The 20,562-nt window shown below is 36.7% G+C and overlaps 1 protein-coding gene and 1 long non-coding RNA gene across 14 annotated transcripts in view; one reads left to right on the top strand and one right to left on the bottom strand.

Moving 5' to 3' along the window:
* LOC117668467 (uncharacterized) overlaps positions 1–16,183 on the bottom strand; it is an 82,325-nt gene extending 66,142 nt beyond the window's left edge. Inside the window, exon 1 of the long non-coding RNA XR_004592301.3 lies at positions 16,059–16,183. This is a non-coding gene — a long non-coding RNA (uncharacterized LOC117668467). The remainder of the gene's footprint in view (positions 1–16,058) is intronic.
* The window catches only part of ROBO2 (roundabout guidance receptor 2), a 727,272-nt gene that overhangs the window by 217,870 nt on the left and 488,840 nt on the right, over positions 1–20,562 (top strand). The window lies entirely within an intron of this gene.

Below are 20,562 nucleotides of genomic sequence, written 5' to 3'. Positions count from 1 at the left end.
AACTAAAAATACTGTGTTCATACATTATATTTTTGCATATATCACAGTGAATTATTAACTCTGTATTAAAAACCCAAAGTGTAAATGGGACAAGATTTTTTCTGGAAATGTAATTATTATTCAGCTAACAACAGCTGCAGCTTTTTCTCAAATAAACAATACTATGTTCTGGCATTATAATCCACTAATTGCATACACTATGTATATATTTTCTCAAATAGGAAAGTTTAAGCACTGTGCAATTTAAGATTAATTATACATAGCTTTATGCATGTAGAATTTCTTTTACAAAATCCAGCCTACAAAAATATGGAATTAATGTAATGTTTTAGGTATATAGGATTATATGAAAATTATCCTGGTCATTCTAAATGAATTCTGGAAGAAAAATGTTGTTTAAAGTGCTAATTAACCCTACACTATGTAAAAATATTATTGATACAGAATTATATAAGAGCCTTGGTACTACAGTGGTTTAAAGCACCCTGTTATTAACACAGCTGCCTGCAATTTACTGCTGGTTCGAATCTCTCCAAGGCTCAAGGTTGACTCAGCCTTCCATCCTTTCTAAGGTAGGTTAAATGAGGACCCAGTTTGTGGGGGCAATAAGCTGACTTTGTATAAATATACAAAAGTATGAAGGCTATTGCTGAATGCACTGTAAGCCGCCCTGAGTCTCCGGAGAAGGGCGGCATATAAATCAAATAAAAAAAAATAAAAAAAAAATATAATGGCTCTGTGAAAATATTTTGTTTAAAACAGTGATAAATTATCACTTTCATTTTTTCTGGGACACTTTAGTCTTCACTGCAAAAGAAATCTTGTAATAAACGATAGTAGGTCCTGAATTACAAAGGTGTAATATTCAAGTATACTATCTCTGTCCAATCCTCAAACTTCATAGAATAACAGAGTTGGAAGGGACGTTGGAAGTCTTCTAGTCCAATCCCCTGCTCAAGTAGAAAGCTCTATATCATTTCAGACAAATGGTTGTCCAATCTTTTCTTAAAAACCTCCAGTGTTGGAGAACTCACAACTTTTGGAGGCAAGTCGTTCCACTAATTAATTATTCTAACTGTCAGGAAATTTCTCCTTAGTTCTAGATTGCTCTCTTTGATTAGTTTCTATCCATTGCTTCTTGTCCTGCCTTCAGGTGCTTTGGAGAATAGGTTGACCCTCTCTTCTTTATGGCAGCCCCTTAGATATTGGAACACTGCTATCATGTCATCTCTAGTCCTTCACATAATACACAAATAAAATACTCAATAAATTAATAATAAATAAAAATACTCAAAATGTCAGATGGGTTCTGTGTTACTATATTTCTGTGTTTTGTCCGTATATTTTTAATGTCTGAAGAGAGCCAAGTAATATGTGCTTCTTCATGTACATAAGGTACATTTTGTGAGTAATTTTTTGAATATTTGAAAAGTGTTCAGTAATATGAGTCTCTTCGTGTTTATAAAGTACATTCTTTTCACTGAAATTTACAGAACTATTTAATAAGTGTGTTTCTCTCTCTCTCTCTCTCTCTCTCTCTCTCTCTCTCTCTCTCTCTCTCTCTCTCTGTGTGTGTGTGTGTGTGTGTGTGTGTGTGTGTGTGTGTGAGTGTGTGAATCAGAGAGCAAACTAAGAATATTAGTAAAACTTCTATTTATAAGAACATTGTGGTATTGAAAGAAATAAAAATGCATGGAAACACCATATTTTGTAATTTGATGAACATTCATATAATTCATACTAGTCTATGTATTCCAATATTTGGGTAACTGTAATGGAATGTGTGAATGACCTCAAGGAACAAAGAGAAGAGATGCTGCCTAGGAAACAATCAGACAAGAGATGCAGGACCCCCAGTTCCTTAATGGTTAAAGAAAGAATTTAAGAACCTGCCTTGATGGATAAAGGGGTGACAGGAAATTTGTACTTTCAGATTACGTTCATCTTACATGTCTTTCATATACAGTACATATTTCCTGTCTGGTTTACCTGAGAGGGCTGACAACAATCTTGCAAGTCTCCCAATCTCTTCCAAAGAGAAGAATTTTTAAGAATGTCCTCCAATTGTCAAAGAACCTTGCTTAACTGCTGAGCATCTGGCAGCTGCACTGTTTACTGTGGGGCCCCTGGACATACAACCAGATCAGGCCCAGTAAAAGCATCAGTGCCAATCACAACAATAAGATGCAGAACTTGTTAATTGATGGATCCTGAAGCCAGGAAATGCCCAGGTTGTTCCCGGATAGAAACTCAAGAAACTTCAGCGGCTTTACACTGTGGAACTTCAAAACAGTCTTTAAGAAGAGTTTAAGAAGAGTTCAGACAACCAAAAGAGACACCCATACTTAATTTCTCCTATTATTGTTGCTTTAATTTACGGGCAGTTGGTGGATTTTTCTCCTCTTGTAGATTCTAAGGCAACTAATAATTTCATCATTATAGAAACAATACAGAAACTAAAGTTGCTAAATAATTCTTCCAAGGGGTGAAGAGAACTTCAAGTATACCAAGAGACCAAGTAGAGGAAAATGATTTAGTTGCTTCCACATCAGCCACACAAGCCATGAGAAGGGGAGATCAGCAAATTCCTGAGGGACAGGCAGCTGCCACCCCAACTGGAGCACATGATTTTTGAGGTGCCTTGTGTGCTTGCAAGGAGTTGCTGGGAGAAGAGGAGAGCAATACAGCCATGCTTTGTTCTCGTAGCCCACAACTTATTTTTCCTGGGAACTAAGAAGGGTAGGATGAGTTTGGAGGGGAGGAAGATGTAATAGAATGTGTGGGTGACCGTGTGGAAAGAGTGGAAGAAATGATACCTAGAAAACAATGACAAAGGAGAGATAGGAGTCCCCAGTGACTTAATGATCAAAGAAAACAAAGCAGAGGAAGCACTTGTGTTAATGGATCAAGGATTAAAATGTAATGATGGGAAGTTTGTGCTTTCAGACTTGGAAGTCTTTAATGTAGCCTTACAATAAAGTAGAATTAGTTCATCTTGTCATGTTTCCTGTCTGATTTACCTGGGAGGATCGACAGTAACTGGTGGTGGTCTGATCACAAGAATCATATGGAGTATGGAAAGGAGTAGCAGCATCTGGGGGAGGAGTCAAAGAAGGATCAATCTAGAATCCCTACATAACCACAAGTAGACTAAGTCTAACCCCTTTGAATTCCCTTAACCCTTAACTAATTCTTAGAAGGTGCTAACCATTAGTTAAGAATATTCCTGTGCTTAGGCATAATTAGCAATACATTAGTTTAATTGGATCTTCACATTTGGATCTGATCTTTCATACCTACACATGGGTTCGTGGCTAGTGATTACTGAATCCGATTCTCCTACATTAACCGCTACTCATCATGTTATTTTTTGCAAGCAAAAAGGGGTTTTGTTTGGTTTCTTCCTGTGACAGTTGTCACATTATTGCCATTTGCAGCATGCTGGAGCTATAGAAATAAACCAGGAGTGAGTTTTGCAGAGTTTTAAATTAAGTCATGGGAACCTTGTCTCATTTGTTCCTCTTTACATAAAGAGGATTGTCTGATTATTTGGATTATCCAGAACCATCTAGTAATACAGAATCTGTTGCACAGTTTCAGAAAAATTGTGCTGGTTCAATATGCTTTTTTATATAGGTTAGTATAGTTCATGTCTTTCATAGCACCTGTTACTGCATTTTTTGATTAAACATGTCAGAGACTAAGATATGCAAATCATTTATTTAACAGTCAAAGTTTGGCCTTCCACCTGCAGGTTAGAAGGGATTTCAGTCATTTTGAATTTTTAAATCAATAGTTATTCAAATACAGGCAATTTTAAAGCAATCCTGTAATCACTGTCAGACTAAAACCAGAGTTATAAAATATACAGTATTTATATTTACTTAATTGTGCCAGGAATGAATACTTTCAGATTCTGCTGTTTCAGTGACATTTAAGAGATTATTTTATGTGCGGAGAGAACTTTTAAAAAATAGTGTGTGTTTTTTTTTTTTAAAGGATTGCAGGTGCCAATTTCTGAATGCCAATCGTGTTTTCTGCAATAGTTTTAATATAAAATTCTGTACTTTATCTAGACGTATTAAGTGATCATGTGAAATTCACAAAGGTATTAAAATAAAAGCTGAAAGGAAGTCATATTTAATTCAAAATAGATTTTTATGTGCGCCTACATTTTCCCTTTGGCTTTGCATGAATATAAAGTATTTTGACCTGATTCCATAAGTAAGAGGCTTTTTTTTTTTTTTTTGGTAAAAACATTCTTTACAATCTATAAGAATGCTACACACCCCAAGAATGGGAACTCCTTGTAGAAGTTGTTCTTATTTTATGCAAATCTACAGTGATCATGCAATCATTTAAAGATCTGCATCATATCAATCACATTGAATAGTCAGTTAAAACTTCTACAATGAAAATATTAAAGGTGAGAAGAAATCCACACAGATTGCAGAAATGCACTTTGATATATGAACATGTCTGAGTACAGTGCTGAAAATAATTTAAAGCAGAAATGGAACCATATATTCCACCAGCAGAGGAAATAAAGCAAACACTCCCTAAGAGGCTCTTTGCAGTTGGGTAGGGAGCCCAAAGCATTATGGGAAGAATAGTGTTATTATAAAGCAGAACAAACCATAACCTATACTTAAGGATGCATCTCTGCCACTTTGTTCCTGTTAGAGATAATGATGAAGTATGGAGATGGTACTCCTGATTTGCTTTATAGCATATGTGTTATTTTAGTAAATAAATGATGGAAAAAGAAAAACAGGGTGAAAGCAGCATGAATAACAAGTATTAGTCCAATGGAACTTTTTGGGCCCTCTTGCATTTGAACAAACATATTAAATGTTAGTGCCAGATCTTGCACATGTAATAATTAACATTCATTTTTGAAACTAAAAGGCCATTTTACACATTTGAATCTGAAGGAATAACACAGTGGCCTTTCATACTTTCAGCATGACTCAATATCTATTTTTATGTTGTGTTTTCAAAATGTGTTCACCTATCTCTCAATCCATACAAATCTATCTAATTAGTGTTACAATTAGCAGGGGTGAAATCCAGCAGGTTCCGACAGGTTCTGGAGAACCGGTAGAGGAAATTGTGAGTAGTTCAGAGAACCGGCAAATACCACCTCTGGCTGGCCCCCGAGTGGGGTGGGAATGGAAATTTTGCAATATCCTTCCCCCAGAAATGGGGAGGGAATGGGGATTTTGCAGTATCCTTCCCCTGGAGTAGGGTGGGAATGGAGATTTTGCAGTATCCTTCTCCTGCCATGGCCACCAAGCCACACCCACCAAGCCACACCACGCCCACCAAGCCATGCCCACAGAACCGGTAGTAAAAAAAAATTGAATTTCACCACTGACAATTAGGTTACCCCAGTAAAGCTGGATGTATTGACTACATTAAGCTACTGTAAGGTCACCTCAAATCAGGGACTATCTGGTTTGAGCGACAGGAAAATCCCCACATTTCAAACCAGTCCCTTTCATTTTTTTTTTAATTTGATTTATATGCCGCCCTTCTCTGGAGACTCAGGGCGGCTTACAATGCGTTAAGCAATAGCCTTCATTCTTTTGTATATTTTATACAAAGTCAGCTTATTGCCCCCACAAACTGGGTCCTCATTTCACCTACCTTAGAAAGGATGGAAGGCTGAGTCAACCTTGAGCCTTGGAGAGATTCGAACCAGCAGAAATTGCAGGCAGCTGTGTTAATAACAGGGTGCACTAAACCACTGTACTATCAAGGCTCTTTACCTGGTGCAGCACCGCCGTGGCTCCCACAGTCCAAGCAACCCACCATCGCCCCAATGGAAGAACCGCCCAGCAGCGATTCCAAGGAGCCCAAAGCGAACATCCTGGAGCAGCGCGGGCCGGGCCAGGAGCCCAGGTGCCAAACCCCGCACAGCAGAAAAGACATGACAGCCGGTGCCCAGTTACTTCTGCAGCCGTCCGGAGTGAGTTAGAAAAAGTTTAATCCAATTGCACTGTTTTATGTTGACATATTTGATGACAAACAGCCTTATGTTTATAAGTGACAGTTTTCCTGCTAAGTACCTGTGTGTCATAAGCATTTGAATTAAAATTACCATATTGAAATCAAATCTGATGTTTTTTAATTTTTATTTGGTGTGCGTTGGAAGAGGGGTAGTCTTATACGGCGAGTATAGCCCAAACCCTATATTTTAACAGGAAAAGTAGGGGGTCGTCTTATATGCCCAGTCGTCTTATACACCGGAAAATACGGTACTCATTGTGACAGACCATAATTTCAAATAAGTGGTTGATCTGTTGGTTCTGAATGAAATTAGATTCTCCCAGAAGGAGCAGGTGTACTGCTCCTCAATGAACCTCAATCATTTTCTGGTTTCAAAGACTGATGCAGTGTCCTTTTATCAGCTTTAAGTTATATGCCAACTATATTTTAGTAAGATAATGATCTTAAAATTATAGGCATATACTAGCATTATAAATTTATGTTACAACAGGTTTGCTCTGTTCTTTAGAATTTAGAGATTTGGGGGGAGCAACACTAAAGCAAAGTCAATGAATGATTTCAAGAAACTGCTAATAGATTTTAAAAGCCTTATTTTAGCAATTCAAGCATTGTAGATTTATTCTCTCAATAACAAAATGAATGATCAAGAAAGCCTACTTGTCATTAGCCAGCTATCAAATGATGTTAGGAAGTCCAAAGACAGCTGTCAGAGACAATCTTTAATGGAGATCTTTAACTGAATGAACAATAGGACTTCAAACTTCTCCTTTCTTCACTTCTGTTTTATAGGCAATATAGGATTATAGTAGCACTGTAATTTTAGTTGCAATTACTGATGATACTTCATCAATTTACAGAGTTCATTCTCCATTATGGGCATCATTATGTTTGTATCCATAACGTAACCATACTGTAACATCAGGGAGTGCAAGAAAACTATTGCAATGGTGGATCACCAATTCTCTATCTCTTCAGAGCCAAGTCCTTCTTGGAATTTCTCTGAACAACATGTGTTTTAATATGCACATCACATGTCATTAGCACATGGTTATGTTGCTTTGAAAGAGTGTACCACTTCCATCTTTTCATGTTCTGCTATTAATTTATACTAACATTAGTAACACTCAAGCATAACTATATTAATGTGTAGTATATGGGGTTGTCTTTGTATCTGTGTTATTGTAACATGTACATCTGTTTCTAAAATGCTTCCCAGGCATTGAGTCAATGTATTTAAATAGCCTACTTACTGATTGGAATGAGCAATTTACACTTAACAAGCATGCTGAAATGCTTCCTGTTCAAAATGAGCTTTTTTACTTAAGGTAAAGTATCCATATCAATACACTAAATAGACACTTTTACATCTACACTTACAATAAATCTCTTAATCTGTAAAGATGGATTATGACTGCTTCAGTTTTGTAGCTCAAACACAATCTGCCAGGTCCTTTAATGGAAAGTAATAAAAAGTGTAGCATAAAAAGTGAATTAATTAAACTGAGTAATGCACACAGGACTCAAATGTGTATTTAACAGCTACTTTTACAGGAATCTAAAACTGTATATTTGTCACAGAAGATAGTATGCTTATTGTGCTAAATCAAAATGAAGAGCTTTATATTTCACATTATAGTATGTTAGAAATATGAAAGACTTATGGCCCTTCAAGGAAAAATTATAAAGTGTAAAACAATAGTGAGTTGTACAGATTATAATTATTAATACATTGAATAGTCATGATAATGCCTCACTCAAAATTAGATAAAAATAGATATGAGGTACAAAGTATGGTTAATTGATCCTATTTGAATTCTTGGCACTCTTTGCTGAATGATGTGCTTAAGAATTGGGAAAAGGAAAAGTCACAAATAAATTTACTTCACTGTTATGCTGTTCCATAGAGGATTTTTCTTTAAGCCTTTAAGAGTCATATGTTTAATGATTAATAATGCAATGCTATCACTTTGGTTGGCAGAGTAGACATTTTGGGAAGCTTGAAGATGTTTTACACAAAACAGGTAAATTAACACTCTCAGATACTTAATAAATCTGTTTTATAATTTTGGTATCAAATGGCAGCAAACTACATCTCAATCAGCAAGATACATCTCAAACTTTTTTTTAAAGATTATACATATTTCCTGAGGAATTAAAAAATGCTTTTACAATGATGAATGTTAAAAAGTTTCTATGATGAATTTCCTAGAGATTTGGCTTGGGGTGTTTTTTAGTTTTTTTTTTCTGGAGAAGTAAGCCTTTCCCTGACACTTTAATATTGTGAGTTTTCTACTCAATATTTTGTGGCCAATCTAAGTGTCTCAAAAAATGTATATCAGCTGTCCTATGAAGAGGCTACTGGTGATCAAAGAAACATATATTAGAAAGTCATTTTAAAGCTTAATAAAGAAAGATGGGACACATCACTTGCACATTTTAAAAAACTAAGTAATGTTTGAATGCTATTCTAAATTTAAAGTTCATAGACATATGAAAAGCATATTTTCAAGTAGTGCAACATACATTTAGCAAATAGACAATATTTTACAATATTCTATTGCATGAAAATGAAGAAATGGCCTGTTTTGCCCAGCTTTATCCAGTAAGAGTCACTGGATAAAAATGTCTCAGGTTAAGGCTTTTATAGGAATAAACTACATGCTTCACTTTTCCTTTTAATTAGTAAGTAATGATTTTGCAATCCAAGAAGGTCAAAGTATCTAATAACTGCATACATCTTCAGACTAAACACTGGGCTTTACTCCAAACACAAAATACAGACAGAGATAAGTCTTAATGACTGACTTCCTTTCAGACATTAAACAAATCAAAAGTATTCTTTAATGACTGAGAATGCCTTTTACAAGGGTCAGACTACATAGGCAACTTTCAATTAAGCTTCAGGGCCCTGAAATGTTAATGGGTGGTAGTAATGCTCACTGTGTAGAATTCAATCAGCCCAAGATAAGGAGACTTCTTCACTTGCAGGATGTAGTATAGACAAAGGCATGCTGTCAGACTGCCTTTGAAAATGGATGGTTCATTCAGCTTCCTTTTGCATTTTTACTACAAATATTTTAATTAGACCTGAGACAGCTTAGCTGGGCTAGTGAGGAATTTTATTTACTGTTTAACAATTAATTTCCCTATTCCAGGAACCTGTAGAAAGATTTATCCAGGGAAAATTATGTGAAAACCTTATTTGAAAGTACAATAATTTTGTAGATTTTGTAACAGGATTCCAGTAGGCAGAGTTTGTTAGAAGCAGAAGCCTTGCAGCATTACCTCTCTCTCTCTCTCTCTATCTCTCGCTCCTTCCTAAAACCATCTAATGCAGATAGTCCTTGACTTATACTATTCGTTTAACAACTGAAAAAAGGTAGTCCTCACAATTATGACTTTTGCAGTGTCCCTGCAGTCATTTGAGCAATATGTGGCTGCTTGGCATGAATTCACAACATTTGCAACTTCTCAGGGGGCATCTAGCAAGCAAAGTCGGTGGAGGAAGCCAGATTAGCTTAATGACTGCATGATTTGCTTAATAGTCACGGGAAAAAGGATTGTAAAATTTGGTGTGAATCACTTAACAACCACATCACTTAGCAATGGAAGTTCTGGTCCCAATTGTGGTCGTAAGTTGAGGACTAAAAGAAATTATCTGATGTGACATTGTCATTTTAAGCATTCCCTGCCCAATTTCATTTCAGTGGCTGTTGTGTGCAGAGCAAGGCAATTTTTCCAGTGATATTATCACTCATTTCTCAAAATCCCAAAATATCTTGGCCATGGAAGGCCAGCATTGTGTAAGCCTGTTTAGCGGAAATGACAAAGATCAAATGATGATACAGGATTGACATGCTATCTGTCATGTTAAAGTATCAAAATTTCTGATTAGATGACAGTTTTGCTGACAAAAGCTGTATATCCATGTTCCTTTAAAGGATTAAGAATATGTTCCAGCACTCATAGAATAAATAGAAAATGTCAGTTCTTATATGATATACCCCTCTGCTTCTATTCCATATATTCATGAACTGACTATATACACTCAACTCCGATCTATACAAAACAGTAGCTTAAAAAAACCCATAAAACATAAAAGCAATGAGCAGTGGATATTAAGTTGACATGAACTGGATTCTATTCTTTCTTGTCATTAGAAAACAGTATGTTTTCCAGCTCTACTCTTTCCCATTGTTCATTTTGTAGAGCATGAAAAGAAAGGGAATATTATAATACACACCAGGCTGGGCAACTACCCAATTTTATGTCAACTGCAGTTTTAGTAAGCATTGCCTCCACTTCCTTATCCAAGTCATGAGTAAGACTGTTGAAAGGAACAGGCTACAGAATTTAAATGTGCAGACAAGGCTGGACTTATAAGAGAATCTGGGGAGTTTTTTGAGACCTAGTGTTTTATAGCTAAAAAAAATACGCCATCACTTTTCAACAATCCTGGTGAAAGGAGAGTCACAGGATTGTATAAAGGGGATGCAGAAGCCACACACACATTTGCAAGTGTATGTTATGAATCCCTAACTTATTTAGCTTTGTAAGTAGTACCTTTTCTCTTTGTTTGGAAAGAATGTATACATAATCATGTACAATATATACAGCAGAAGTACAATTATATGAGAGAAGACCATTAAAGGAAGCTATTTAACTGTGAACAAATTAGAAACATGTTAATAATATTCATATTGAGGCTTTAAAATAGAAAATAATAGCAATAGCACTTAGACTTTTATACCACTTCATAGTGCTTTATAGCCCTCTCTAAGCAGTTTACAGAGTTAGCATATTGCCCCAATAATCTGCGTCCTCATTTTACCAACCTTAGAAGGATGGAAGACTGAGTCAACCTTGAGTCAGTCAGAATCAAACTCCTGGAGTGAGCAGTGAGCTAGCCTGCAATACTGCATTCTAACCACTGCACCACCACGGCTCTTGACTTACTTTGAATAAAGGTAATGTATTCAAAATTTGACTTGAGAGAATTATCTGAAGTTGAAATGGGATTTCTTTTTTTCCCCCTTGTTTTTGAGAAAATGTCCCAAGACAATCTTTTTTATATGTATGCTGGTACATGTCTTACCAGAATAAGACAATTTATTTTGTATAGTTATTTAGCTTCTTTAGCATAATACCTCATCATGAAATATAAAAATACAGAGCTAATCTGAAGCTAACAAAACAGTGTAGAGGATATGACTGTATCTATATGATTGATAAATGCACTCAAAATAGTTGTTCTGAAGAGGACAGGAGATATAGCTGGAATTAATTTCCTCTCCAGTCTTGTCGAAATGTGGCTCAAAGTGTGTCATATCATTTTCTGAGATTTCATTAGAAATCTGCCTGCAGTTGCATAAATAGTTTGGGGAAAAATATTGGTTTCTAGGCCAGCCTCTAAACCACTAATTAAATTAATATGTTCATGTATATGCACTGTACATATGTATACTGTATGTTCAAGGTTTGTATTTCATCTAGCAGGGTTTTCCTCCCCATGTTCTGAATTCTATACTAATTGGAGTTCAGAATGAAACTTAAAAGAACCCTGCATGGCAAACATTTCAGTATTCAAGAATGGAGGTTGCTAATACATTCACTGCTGTTTTAAGATATTTTTTAAATAAAAAGGCACCACTGGAATATTAGCCAAAAGTTGATCAATGTGTTTCTAATCATTGCCTCAAACTGAAAACCCAAAGAAAGATGCTGATTTTCAAGGTCCCTGAAATTATGTGCCTGCTTCTTGTAAAGGTATTTACAGACCAGGAAGATGTACTGTTTTCCTAGGATTAGAATCCTATGCTGTGTCCATTCAGCTTGGATTGGTTCATAATTTATTGCTTATTATCTCTCCATTATGAACTATAGCTAGTACTTGGTTAATGACCACTTGTTCATCAAATTTATGATGGCACTGAATGAGTGGCAGTCTGTGGCATTCCAGCCATCCATTATGTAATTGCAATTCTTGACATTCCCTGCCAATCATGGCCTAAGACTTTGAAAAAGCTGCTCCAGCTGAACCTATGTATTGTCAGTAGAATCAGCTCAGGCTGATCAAACAAGATACCATCAGAACAGATGGAACAGTCAGACAATGAGGCATGGTCCCCAAGCCCTCAGATTCAGCAAGTAGCATAGAGCAGAACAAAGACACTTAAAACCAAGCAAGGGAATAACTATCTTAATTGAAGATAGCTGGAAGCTTGATTTAAACATCATCTGCTCAGCCTTAAGTAAGTTGCTATTCTTACCTAGCGACTGGGTGTGAATTTGAAGCCTGAAACAGGATTATTGGCTTCCCACAAGAAAAGGTGAATGGGAGAGCTGGCAGGAAGTTGAAGTAACATGAGGTCCTTACTTAATGTCCCATGCTCCTTGATGGCACCTGGGACTGCTGGAACTGCTTTGGCTAACAGGTGCAGCCACATAAAAACAACAAATTTAACCAAGTGGATTTTATTCCATATAATCATAAAACTATCTTTCCATGGTCTGGCTCAATATTCATTTCAGTATTTTTGCCAAAAAGTTTATTTTAAAATCAGTTTCACTGTGTTGCAGTTATATCACAGCTGGATCAAGCCATAACAGTTTGAATGATCAAAATACAATTGATATAATAATAAAGTACACATTACATTTTGCTGAACTACTATTCATCTGTTATCCAAATTGAGACTACTAAAACTTTTGAATTGTCTAGGCAAATGGATAACTAATTGCAAAAATATTAATGTTCAAAGTATTAGTATGGTAAATAAGAAACTCTGTGAATCACTTCTATTTTAAATAGTGCCAGTACTTGACCTCTTTGTTGCAGACACATTCAGGCTTGGACAGGGTTGTCCTCTCTCTAAGATATACCTGGAGTTTGGCTTTGCCACCATTCCAGAGCAGGGGATGGGGAGGGGAGCACCTGTCAGTTGAGAAGTCCAAATGGCTTTCAAAGGCTATATGCCATAGATTAACAGATGCGAGACAGTGTGACTGAAATTGAGTTCTAGGAACAGTTGGGTTTGTTGCTGTTTTCTGGCTTTCTTGCTGCAAATTACTGTCCAAGCTGCTCAATGTGCCATTGACCTGGCAATGGGATTTCAAAAACTGATAATTCTGGGAAACTTTAATTTGCTCTCATGTGGCATAATCTACCACTATAGCAACCACCTCATCCAAATTATTAACAACCAAACACAGAGAGATGGTTACTTACTAGATCAGAATAATTTAACATGGTATAAAAGTGAAGAATCTCATCATCAGTCCTTGTTAAGGTCAGATCACTGTCTGAATGTTTTTCAAATGGTTGGACCTGCTTCCTACCATTATCTCTTTTCCTCAGACATCTAATGGATCCCAATATGTTTCAGAGGGAGCTTATAATTTTAGGGGGAGGGGTCTGGTTCATTTGAGGCTTTAATTTCTGTCTGATATAAGTAAGTGATGAGGGTCTTGAATCAGACTATAATTTTAAAATTGTATATATAATGTGTGTGTCTGTATGTGACTTAAAATTGAGTCAGACCAATTTCATTTGTATAATTTTTAGAAAACCAAACATTGCATCCTTTAATACCTAAGACAGAAAGTCATGACTAAGTAGTATGATGAAGAAATGCAAGCAAAACTGTAGGCTAGTATAAAATTAACAAGGATTTAAAAGATGTCAATTTACCATGCATGTGCAGCAGCCAAATTATCCATGGATTTAAGAGTCCCTCAGCACTCATTCATGTGATGCACTGTAATGGTTCCCAAGAGCTATTAAATCTAGGTCAAAACAAACCTTGCTTGCAAAATTTTACACCAGCATAAAACTGCCAGCTAAGCTTCTCCACTAGTCACATTACTACATTGGACAAGATTGCATAGTTCAAGAGTCAAAAGGCACACAATAACTTAAAGTATCCCTTCATATCATGATTGTTTATTTGTAAAAACAGTTACATTATAATTAAACAGAACAAAAAATAATGAAACTAATGCCCAGCAAAAAAAAAAAAATATTTTATAATTATATTGTGTCTTAATTGTCAAAAATTTAATTTTATCAACAACTTGTCCCAATAAATAATAAAAAGCATTTTTATACTGTATATTTACTTGTACAAACATGTTATTTTTATCACTTTGTCCAGCATTTATGTACAGCTATTTAATTGCTTCTTTGTCTCTCATATCCAGTTTTAAGCTTGCAATTATAATCCACTTACCTAATAATGTATACCATTGAATTCAGTAGGAACTCATTTTAAATACATTTAAGACAGGCATATTGTAGTAGCTCAAGTAAACATGTTGTAGCATGCCACATTTATTACACAATTAAAATAAACTGCACAAAAGAAATATAGAGCTATGAAATCAGCTGATGATGCATTAATCTTCATGTATCTCTCAAGCTGGGTTTCCAACTCCACATACAACCTTTATAATAAAATCTTGTGAACTTTTGTATTCTGTACTTCATGAATGGTCAGTTCTGTACCCCAAAAATAACTTTAGCCCTGCAATACTAATCATTTATGTGCTATTTTTAAAAGAAAGAAAGAAAGAAAAGAAAGAAGAAAGAAAGAAAGAAAGAAAGAAAGAAAGAAAGAAAGAAAGAAAGAAAGAAAGAAAGAAAGAAATTGGCTTTTCTTCATGAAAGTTGAGAATAAAATATAATTTTAAAATTATCAAAATAGCTATATACTACTTTCTAGCAAAATGTACACAATGTGGGTTTTGAATCATGGGGCACTAGGATCTGTCAGCAGGAGGGAAAAGGAAAGAAAGGCAAAATCGTCACAGACAGTAGAAAAGAAAAGTGTGAGGAAAGAAAGTACTGAAAATAAAAAGAAATAAAACCATAGTTACAAATCCTTCAAATACATTTTAGCCTACAGAGAAAAAATATGAATCATTGAAAGGAAATGTAATAAATAACCAAAGCCCTGAAATTTCATTTAGAAATGAAAAGCACAAGTGAAAAACTATTACTGTGTTCTTACTGTTCCTGTCTCCTATTAGATATATACTGTATATCACAGCTTGAAGGCCTCTTGCATTATCTGTCTTTTTTGTAATCTCCATGCTGACTAATGTCATGGAAAGAAATGAAGGGTCAAGGTAGAGTACCACTCAAAGCACTGCTCAAGGCTAATTTGGCAACAATGTTCTCTTTCTTGTCTCTCTGTGTATGTGTGTGTGTTTGTGTGCATGTATGTGTGTATGTGTGTCCTCCTATTGTAACAAGAACTGAAAATGCGAAGCAAATCACTTAGATTTGGTGGCCAGAAGGACATAAGAAAGTTCCAACCCATTCATTGAATATGACAGCAGAAGACTCAGTAAAGCAAAGAGGACCATATTCATAATAATGGTCAAATACCAGTAGTAAAATGGATTTCTCAAATAAAAATGTTCATCTTTGATGTTCATCAAAGCAATCAAATAGCTCTTCTTAAAATTGTACCAATGTTAAGATACTAAATACCCTGAGTCACTCCTAAATTTATTTTCAGTGACTTCAAAAACTTTATAAATTGGCTTGAAGACATAGTTATCCATTTTAATATATGCATACACCTCAAAAATTAATAAATGTGGTATATGCATACACCTCAAAAATTAATAAAGCAATAACATAAAAAACTAAATAAAAAGAGGAGGTGAAATATGGCAAAATATGGCTATCAGGTACATAATGATGTTGGAGAAATATGACTGCCTTTACTGTTATATGGTAATCTTTAGTGTTGGTTCTTACTGTGTCTGATCAAACTCACTTTGAATATTCTTTTCAATAGTACTCTAAGCATCTCCTTGGAACTTCATCTCCTAGAATCCCCTAGGACAGGGATATCAAACTCCTGCCCCACGGGCCAGATGCATCACGCACTGGCCATGCCCACACCCAGTTTAACAAAGAAGAAAAAAGTCCTGATACATCATGTGACGCCACCATGCCCTAGGAAACCAAGGAGAATCCTGGGATCAACACAAGGAAGAAGCTGCATAGGGGCAATGCAGAACAAGGCCTCACCTACCATTCCAGGAAGCAACAAAGGTTCACCAAATTCTCATATGAATCCCAAAGCACTCCGTGTGATCTTACTGGATCCACTAATCATTTGAAGTAGGATAACTGAACAGGTCCAGTCTCCATGCAGGGAGGGGTGACAACAGTGTCCCCAAAGGCAATAAGTGAGTGACATATCTATCACAATGGATTGATATCAGTGACCTCAATGCCATGTCACAACTCAACCACCCTGAGACAAATATCTAATTTGCAACCAGCAGTATGCATCAGGATGTTTTTGACTTGAGACAGCTGATTGCCCAGGAAGCCACCAACACCTGAGCTACCCATGATTCAATGTCTCCTGATTGAATTGAAATCTCCAGGTGTCAACACTCTTGGGGACTCTATTGCCAAGCCAACAATGGAATCCATCAGTGAATGGAGGGCGGTACACTAGCAGCAATCCCAATAGTTCCTTAAGTCCAACTTCAAATAACATACCTTACATTCAGTTATCTGCAGAGAACAATCCATAAAAGCCTACAATCACTTACAGATGATTAGCCATCCAGCCTTCTTACCTGAAGCCTGAGTGTTTATTTTTATTTTATTTTTTTATTTTTATTTTGATTTATATGCCGCCCTTCTCCGGAGACTCAGGGCGGCTTACAATGCGTTAAGCAGTAGCCTTCATACTATTGTATATTTTATACAAAGTCAGCTTATTGCCCCCACAAACCGGGTCCTCATTTTACCTACCTTAGAAAGGATGGAAGGCTGAGTCCACCTTGAGCCTGGTGAGAATTGAACTCGCAGTAATTGCAGGCAGCTGGAAGCTAAATACTACCTTTAACAGTAGCATTAGTCTGTTGCACCACTCAGGCTCAGCCACTCAGTGTTCCATTTCTTGAGAGGAGAAATATCCTCCCCACTTCCAATTAAGTTTTATAAGACATGCCAGATCATTATACAATCATGAATAATGCTTTGTTACACACTGACCTGGCATTCAAAAGCAGCAACCAAATCCCAGGTCATTGAGCATCTAATAAACAAGCTCAAAGAGTAGAAGCTGAGGGTGGACACTGGGTCCAGTGTACCCAATTGCAGCCCATCCTCATATTCCCAGCATAAATCTTCCTGTCCATCATGGTTTAGATGTTCCTACCTGCTTCCTTTGCTTTCCCCTTTCTATTCATGCTCTTCATGCTTTTCTTCAAGGTCCAGGCATCCATTTCCAGTATCTTCCATCTTCTAACACACATCAATTCAATTCCTCAATGACCCAACCCATCCATCCAGGAACCTAGCAAATGTTCTGACCTACGCTTCCTTAGAAATTAAATAGCACAAACTTAGTCCCGGCAAACCTCTTTAATTCATACAGCTGTAAATTACTTTCAGTTACAGTCCACAAGGCTTGATAAACAGTCTTTCAGAGGAAGGTTATCAACACCCACCTATCTCACATGGCATGCTGCCAAAGAGCTAATTTCCAGATGCAGGCCAAGGCCAAACTTGGCACAGAGTCACAAACAGAATTTTCAAATCTTGAATCGGCCAGATAAACTAATTGCTTCCTGCAAAAGTTCACATCCCGTTCGCTTCTCTTTTATGTCTTATGGGAGAGGCCAATCATCTCCAAGCTTTACTCCCAAGTTGAACCTGTTTCCTTAATTGTTCCTTAATTGTTTCTGTCTCCTGGCAGCTCTGCGCATGCGCACACTGGGAACAGGCTCACACTGGGAACAGACTCACGTCTGCCTCGCTGATGTCAGACTCCAGAGATTCCGGAGGCAGCAAAGAACTACCAGATGCCCTTAGCTTCCTCTCTGCCTCCAACTCAGAACCATCGTCCGAGCCTTCCCCAGATTCCAGGACTGGCTCACGTTCCTCCCCAACCTCCTCACTGTCTGAATCTGCTGCCAGCTCTGCTGGCTGCTGGCAGGTCACAACAGGAAACTCCTAACCATATCTTCTGGACACTTGGAAATCTTAGGGGTCCAAGGCCCAGTAGGAAGAGACCACTCAATCTTGCCCACTGTCCCACCTTTCTGTAACAGAATAATCATACCTTTAACAGTGGCGGGGGCTACATTTGTACAAAACACTTCATCTAGTTCAATACTTCATCAGGCTCAATAGTACTAATTGTGACAGGGATCTTGGAGTCCTAGTGGACAATCACTTAAATATGAGCCAGCAATGTGCTGCAGCTGCCAAAAAATCCATCACAGTCCCAGACTGCATTAACAGATGGATAGAATCAAGATCACATGAAGTGTTAATACCACTTTATAGTGCCTGGTAAGACCACACTTGGAATACTGCATCCAGTTTTGGTTGTCACAATGTAAAAAAGATGTTGAGACTGTAGAAAGAATGCAAAGAGCAACAAAGATGATTAGGGGACTGGAGGCTAAAACATATAAAGAACAGTTGTTGGAATTCAGTTATGACTAGTTAATGAAAAGAAGGACTAGGGGTGACATGATAACAGTGTTCCAATATCTAAGGGGTTGCCACAAAGAAGAGGGAGTCAACCTATTTTCCAAAGCACTTGAAGGTAAGACAAGAAACAATGGTTGGAGACTAATCAAGGAAAGAAGCAACCTAGAACTAAGAAGAAATTTCCTGACAGTTAGAACAATTGATCAGTGGAATAACTTGCCTCCAGAAGTTGTGAATGCTCCAACACTGGAAGTTTTTAATAAGAGATTGAACATCCGTTTGTCTGAAATGAACAGAGGGTTGGACTAGAAGACCTCCAAGGTATCTTCCAATCCTGTCCTTCTGTGTTCTGTAATAAAACCACAGGCTTTATTTTATAGAATTTCTATACCATTAACCAAGTCACATCCTTTTTCAATTGGAATACACTTATCCAGACGAAGAGCTGCTGTTTAGGTGGAGGAGGTGGATTGCCAAAAAAACTACATGTCCACTTTATATTAGAAAGAATTGGACTCTGTATATCTTTCTGCTGGTATATTGCAGCCATCTGTTTTTGTTTGTTTGTTTGTTTGTTTTGGCAGTCTGGATCCAGCAGCCATACTATATGGTATTTTCAGTATGAAAACTTATATGATAATATGTGAAAGAAGAAATTTATAAAGTAATATGTTAGTAGGAAATATTTCTTCTAATTCTGATTTAACCAGAAAACCTTTTTTTTTTTACAAGCAAGCATCTTTATTGGATGACAAAATCCCTGCAACAAATAAATTTTCTTATTAATGCTTGTGTTATAATGACAAAATGTTTCACTCTGAAGAAGATAAAAGCTTCCTATTCCATATAAATTATACTTGAGAAGTTTGACACAGTGCATGCAGAACTATCTCATTAGCTTCAATGGCAGATTTGTGTTCAGATTTCTCCTGTATAAATCACTCTTATCAAAATATGTCTTTAATTTTAGTTATCTTGGTTTGATCCTCAGTATCCAGTATAAGCATGAATTGTTGGAAGAGCAAATACCCCCCCCCCCAATTTCTTTTCTTTTTCTGTTGTTGTTGTTTTAGTTTCCACAGTTATAGAAAATTGTTCGGGCTTCAGTAGATCATCATGATCTGCTTAAATTACTTCCTGCAAGTAGCATACAACTAAGTAACAAAATAAAAATGGCAATAAAATGAACAGTTGCTTTTAGAAGGTTTATGGTCATGTCCCGGACTCCTAGGATTGTGGCCAGGTGGTCATTTACCACCTAATGTTTTCAATCATGAGTCTGTCTGTGCTACATTCTGCATTTAATTCCCTACCACAAAAGTTCTGCTATTTTCAGGATCTGAATTTCCCTTTTCCTGGATTCAATCCATTCATCCTGTCATTTTGTAAAAACTTCCAGATTTTTGGAGAGGCCCTCCTATTGGGAGGATTTTAAGCTCAGGAATTTGAAGAAAGTATTTATTTTTGGTACAAAATTGCAAAACCAGCTTGTTAAGTGACATCAGCAGGAAGAACATATGGAACAGCATATTTCTAAAAGTGTGATTCCATCTGAAGTCTCACTTTGTCTTAAATTTGACAAAAATAATTCATTTGCTTCAGTTAAAAAATCAATTGAATTTTTCCTCATTTCTCATAGTTATATTGTTTCACATACTAATTCCATCAGTGTATGCTTATTCTTAAGTTATTGTAATGCTTTATATCTATATATATAAAAGCGAAATACCACTCAAGCGTCACACCGAAATCTCCAGAACTATAAAGCCTACAAACTTGAAATTTGGGATGTATGCAGGGGTGAAATCTAAATTCTTTTGCTACCGGTTCTGTGGGCGTTGCTTGGTGGTCATGTGACTGAGTGGGCATGGCCAGTTTGACGTCACTCATGTCACTCACTGTTAGAGCCAGGAGCTCCACATTCTGACACAGAAGCACATTCTGTCTTTCACAGAATGTCACAGAAGCCAGGAGCTGCACAAAAGCACATTCTGCCTTTCTGAAGCCCCGAACGCTTTGAGTTTCGCTCTGGCTTTACTGCCCTGGCGAACCTCAGAGCGTTCTTTTGCCCTGCT

This window comes from Pantherophis guttatus, chromosome 5 (assembly GCF_059756535.1).
Source record: "Pantherophis guttatus breed Tessera chromosome 5, ASM5975653v1, whole genome shotgun sequence".
Lineage (NCBI taxonomy): Eukaryota > Metazoa > Chordata > Lepidosauria > Squamata > Colubridae > Pantherophis > Pantherophis guttatus.
The sequence above is the reverse complement of the archived record's forward strand: the minus strand, read 5'-3'. Positions and strand labels throughout refer to the sequence as shown.